At 35.2% G+C, this 6397-nt stretch overlaps 1 pseudogene; it reads left to right on the forward strand.

The window, feature by feature from the left end:
* Window positions 1–962: 962 nt before the first annotated feature.
* On the forward strand, window positions 963–1081 carry LOC120599891 (uncharacterized; annotated as a pseudogene).
* Window positions 1082–6397: the final 5316 nt, after the last annotated feature.

The following is a 6397-nucleotide window of genomic DNA, read 5'->3' on the forward strand; positions in this document are numbered from 1 at the left end:
GAATATAACAAAGCCTAGAAATCTACCCAGACCCCTGTACATATGTTAATTCCCAGGGTTGTGCTTGGGCATTGCAGCAGCACTGAACCCATCCATGATAATTAATGTAGTTCTGTTGGCCTATGCTGCAAGGAAAGCATATGCAGACTAAGTCAGGAGAGCCATTGTTGTATTCTGTGTTTCAATCTCATCTCATTAATATAGAGTAACTCTAATCTAAGGTTATATGAAACATCACAGCTAGAAGGACCTTTCAACGCTCTCTCTTCACTCTCTTTAGAGTAAAACCCAGAAAACTGAATTAACTTATCAAGGTCACACTGCTATTTCGGTGGCTGAAATACATATATGGCAGGGTGTTACTTGCCTTTGAGGTAAAACATGTCACCTGGCTAAAGGAGTCCCTTTGCCTTGTGATTGAGATAAAGGATTTAGGGATTTTCACACAGAGTCTTTTTCCCCTTCACCTTTTTCTAAACACACACATACACACACACATACATGTACACCAATTTTACTTCCTGATGCTTTTTGTTTGCATGTTTCTCCATTATCTCATAACTTTCATATAAAGTACTGGTGAAATTTGGTCAGCTTTTCCTTTCTGAACATGTGTAGAAAGGAAAAAAAAATATTTAATTTGGCCAGACAGCTTTCCAAGGGTATCATTTAATTGGCCAGATGATGAATAATTGGACTCTCAATAAAATCTTGAGAATAGACCCCAGTTTTCAGAGATGGCATTTCACATGCTTACTTGGATGACAGTGAGTTAGTACCTCTGTGACGTGATCAATTATATAGGGCCAAGGATAGGGTTATATAACAGACCTATCTGCAGGAAAAAAATCTCATAAAACAACTAGGTGGGAAAATGTGCTGTGCAATTGCATAATAATCTTGTTAAAAACAAAATGCCTTATTAATTTTAATAAAAACACTCGGAAAAAATTATGAGTCTTGTCTATGGCCATGCCACCCTGAACATGCCCGATCTCGTCTGATCTCGGAAGCTAAGCAGAGTTGGGCCTGGTTCGTACTTGAATGGGAGACCGCCTAGGAAGACCAGGTACTGTAGGTTTAAAAAAAAAAAAATTACGAGTCTTCAGTCTGTCTAATCAACTGCAGGACTCCATAATAAAAGCAAAGATGATTTTTCACCACTAATAAGCACAAAATTAATCTTCAAAAGCAACATATTTTATTGTACCTCTTCTTGGCTCTTCAATTCTCTAATTCATAATTTTTTTCCCTTAGTTGTGTGGAGATGCAGTGAGGAAGAACAGAGCAGGACTCATAGGTGTCTATAGCTTTCTGAACTGTGTATCACGGGGCTGTTTTTAAAGTCCTTCTCAGTTCAATACAAACATCACTTAATTTGAAAGTTAATTTGTGAGTTGAGTCATGTGTGATAGAAACACACAAAAAGCTGTGTCAGAGAAGAACCTTGATTCAACTCTGTCCTAGAAAAGCTCTGACACTTGACAAAACAGCTATATTCATGCTTGTTTCTAGGCCCAACCATGCCCATTATTCCTTAATCATCTTCTGGGATATTTCATACCAGCCTGCACATAAAATCTGGTGCTTAAACTTCCTTTCTTATTCCAATCCAAACATTTAAACAATATCTTGTTTATTCTTTCTTTATGATGACATGAGCTTCTGCCTTTAGCCATTTCTTTGATTTTAAAGATTTCTTAAAAGATGATTTGTCCCAGTTAGCATTTCTTAGCACTCCCCCATAGTTCTTTCCTTCCAATATAGATTCAGATATTTCTCTTCAGTGTTACTTTAATACACTTTGCTTTATTTATCATTGTCTACTTACATAGCTTTCTTACTCCATTCATAGAACACTCAAGGATAGAGATCAGGTATGTTATGGGTCTGTAACTGTATCAGGCAGCTCTGTTCTGTTCTTGGCACAGAGAAAGGGCTCAGTCAATATTTCTGGAATCTAGCTAAATGCTGTAGTTTACCTGATATTGTGATGTGAGAAGTGCAGTAGTTAATCAGATAAATGTCCATATTAGAGTGAATTTTGAGAACTAGCAGTATTTAAATAGCCTAAAGGCAAGAAATATGGAGGCTGTGAGTTGCAGCAGCACTGCAAACAGAGACAAAGAGCTTGAATCTGTGACCTGGACATGTTTGCCTTCAGTTCGTGTCCTTGGAGCTAACTACTGCCTGGATTATTTCTTCAGAGAGGTGTCTTCATTGAGTGATATTTATAACTTATTTCTCCAAGTTGAATTTGATTTCATAGGTGGTTTACCTAGTGCAGGGACTTGCAGTAACATTCAGAGAACACTCTGTGCTCATGGTGAGCACCAAGATGCACCTGTCTCGATTGATACACCTGCTCATTTGCTGAGCAGGGAGACAGATGGTTCCAGGTCAGGACCGTCTCGCATTATTATGAAGAAATAAATAGTTTTGTTTCAGTAGCAACTCCAGTGGTCAAAGTGATGTTAAATAATGAAGGCTTTTCTAAGATGAAGAATGCCAGTGCAAATAGAGAAGAGGGACAGGAGTGTGCATGTGTGTATTGACAATATGCTGCATTGACAGAAGAGAGAGAGAGAGAGAGAGACAGAGAGACAGAGAGACAGAGAGACAGAGAGACAGAGAGACAGAGACAACTTTAAATCTTAAACTGAAACTTTAAATCTAAATTAAATCCCTTTAATTTAGACTCATTTAAAAATAAACAAACATTTACAGTGTTTACTCTGTGGCGAACATTGTGTTCAGCACCTTACAAGGATCATTTTATTAGGTTCTCACAATAACCTTTTGAGGTAGTAGTATCATGAACCCTATTTCATATATGAAAATAGTAAGGCTTGGACACATGAAATAATTTGCCAAATGTTGCAATCAGTAAGTGGCAGAGCTGGGAATTTAAACTTCATTTGTTTGATTCTGAACCTCATTCTCTTCTTTCTAATTAAAAGCACAATTTACATGCAGTAAAAGACACAAATCTGAAGGATACAGCTGGATATTTCACCTATGTATACACCTACATGACTGCCACCCAAGTATAGAACATTTTCATCATCCCAGAAAGATTGCTTGTGCTCCTTTCCAGGCAACACCAATCATTTTCCCTCCCACAAAATGTAACCACTATTCTGACTTCTATCATCATATATTAGTGCTTCTCAAAGTGTGGACCCAGGTTTGACAGCATCAATATCATCTAGGAACTTGTTAGAAATGCAAATTCTCAGGCTCCACCTCGATCAACTGAATTAGAAACCCTGGGAATGAGGTCAGGGAAACTATATTATAACAAGCTCTCTGGGTGACTGTTGCATGACCAAGTTTGAGAACTACTGTAGAGCAGTTTTGCATATTTTAGAAACTGTATATATACACACACACATACACACACATATGTATATATACATATACATACATACAAACATACATACATACATACATACATACATACATACATACATACATTCATATAGTATGTACTTTTGTGTCTGGCCTTTTTCTCAGCAAAGTATATGTGAAATTTATTCATGTTTGTTGCATATATCAGTAGTTCCTTCATTTCAAATTATTGATTAGTACTCGTTGTATGAATATACAATGTCATCTCTTTGGTTGTTAGTGAAGCTTTTATTAAGAGAAGTTTGTTAAGGGACATCTTACATTTGCCTAAGGCAAATAAGTTTGTGGAACCATGAATATTAAGGATCAGTTTAAGCAAAAGTAAAGCAAGTCATTGTATCATATGATGTAATTTAGAAAGGCAATGCTGTCCTTCCAATCAAATCTCTCTCTCACTTGCTTTTTAATGCCAGAAATTTATTTAATAGGAAGCTAAGACTTTTATTCCACAATAAACCTAAAACTTAGCAAGCATGTGTTCTGCTCCAAAAATTAAATAAAAAGGAAAAAAGACAGATAAAAATCATACTGAAGTGTTAATGATCTATTATTTCTTGCCAGTAGAGTTAAGGACATAGATGCCAAATATATATCATGTCACTGTCGCTTACTCATCTAAGCTCTTGACAGGAATTACTAATCAATCATGCTACTTTTCCTTCATTTTAATTTTAATTTTTTATTTCTTTTAGTTTTAAATGACAGTTGACATTTAATGTTTTATATTAGTTTCAACATAGTGGTTAGACATTTATGTAATTTACAAAGCGATCCTCCTGATTAGCCTGATATAGTTATTACAATATTATTGACTATATTCCCTATGCTGTACTTTACAACCTCATGAATATTTTATAACTACTAATGTGCACTTCTTAATCCCTTCACCTTTTTTCACCCAGCCCCCACCCCCTCCCATCTGTCAAAGACAGAAACAAACTCATAGATACAGAGATTAATCATGCTACTTTTAAATGTTGATTCTCGTTGCAATCTCAGGATCCTTCACAACAAATTATCCCAGGCAGCAACTATCAATTGATCACAGCCAGCATGCCTTCTCAGGCCTAATTCAAGTGTGTGTGTCTGTGTGTGTGTCTGTGTGTGTGTTTGTGTGAAAATAATAGTGTTTAGAATTAAAGAGGGGACGAAAACACCATGGAGGTGATGTGTGGCTCAGGAAGGAGAACCAAAGTCATATTTTCTTTTCTGTGACATGTTTTCTCTCGTATTTACACTGGGATTGCCATTAGGTATGGGTGGCTAGAATATAGTAAATTATTAGTTAACTGAATTTACGGGAAACCAGCACAATACCACCAAAAACAATAATAACAACTACTACTACTTTTACTGAGAGCTATGTATTGGGCCTTGTTGTAAGTGATTCACACACATTGTCTTATTTAATTCTCAGAACTCTGCTAGGCCAGTATTATTATCTTCATTCAACATTAAATTGAGGCTCAAGGAGCTGAGATTCAAATCCACATGACAGAGCTGAGATTCAAATCCAAGCTATCTGACTCCATATCCCACATCCTTTGGAAACCACTATTCCACACTGATTCTGAGATAGATTTAAGACTACTTAGAACTCCTTTTCTTTCTAACTCTTCTTAAAAGTATCTGAGTCCACTTTCCTGCCTTAATAAGAATATAGCAATCATCGCTGAAGATTTCACTGGTACATTCATAAATAGAGCTGTCATGGCACAAGTATAGGAGATTAGAAGATAAGGTATATGAAATATACCTCCCCAACAGTGTCTGCTACCTCTTTTTAGTTCTAAGCACCATTATGATTAGACACACACACACACACACACACACACACACACACGTGCACACAAAGAGAAATTAGGGCATTCTTAAGAAATTAACTTTTTTATATATTATTTTATTTTTAAATTAATTTATTTTGGGGGCGGTGACAATGATTAACCAAATCCAATCAATGTCACCTCCCCCAAAAATGAATAAATTAAAAATAATAATTTGTGAAGAAGAAACAAACATGTTACCAGAACATTTTGGTGTACTATAGTATGAACAAATGTTCATAAAGCTATGGGAAAACAGTTCTTGAAGAGCTAACTCTTCATTTTGGTGGACAAATAAAAGGTAATGGGCAAAATAATTGAGCGGCTTTATTTTCTTAATAATGTCTTTAGCTTGTCTCCTTTCCTTTTCAGGTTCAAGGCCTTATATCAATCCAGACCTAGGTCAATTTAATCTCAGACTATTTATATAGAATAGTTTTGCAGCTAGTTTTCATGTTTTCTCCCTGATGTCCTAACAGTCCCCCATCCATCCTCCACCTTGCTAGAAGATTAATCTTTTTTAAATTTTATTTTATTATTAGTTTCAAGTATACAATACATTGGTTAGACATGTTTCTTTGTAAAAATCATTCACTGTCTTCCTACCATCTGTCTCAGCTCTAAAATCTTCATTGACTTCCAACTGCTTTCATGTTCTAAAAATTTTAAAGTTTGTATTTTAATTTAGGTATTTGATTTACATGGAATTATTTTTCTGTATGGTGCGTAGTCAGGTTTTCATTGTCTTTTTCTAAATAAATAGCAAATTGTCACAGCACCATTTATTGAATCATATATTTTGCTCGCACTGAGTAGTAATGCTATCTGTGTCATATATCAAGTTTCGATATAAATATCAGTCTTTTTCTAGGCTTTTTATTCTGTTATGTTGTTTTATTTATCTCTAATTCAATAACCACTGTGTTAATTACTATAGATTTATAATGAATCTTGCTCTATGGTTCTTGCTATAGGGCAAGTTCTCTCTCTTTTCTATTATTCTTTGCTTTCTCTTGATCATTTATAGACTTCTGTTGTCTTTAAATAAATTTCAGAATCAGCTTGTCCCTTTCTGTGACATATCCTTTTGGAACTTAAATTGGAATTCTCTTGAATTTATTGATTAACTTATAAACAATTGTCATCTATAAAATATTTTCTCC

Source organism: Pteropus medius, unplaced genomic scaffold (assembly GCF_902729225.1).
Source record: "Pteropus medius unplaced genomic scaffold, Ma_sr-lr_union100, whole genome shotgun sequence".
NCBI lineage: Eukaryota > Metazoa > Chordata > Mammalia > Chiroptera > Pteropodidae > Pteropus > Pteropus medius.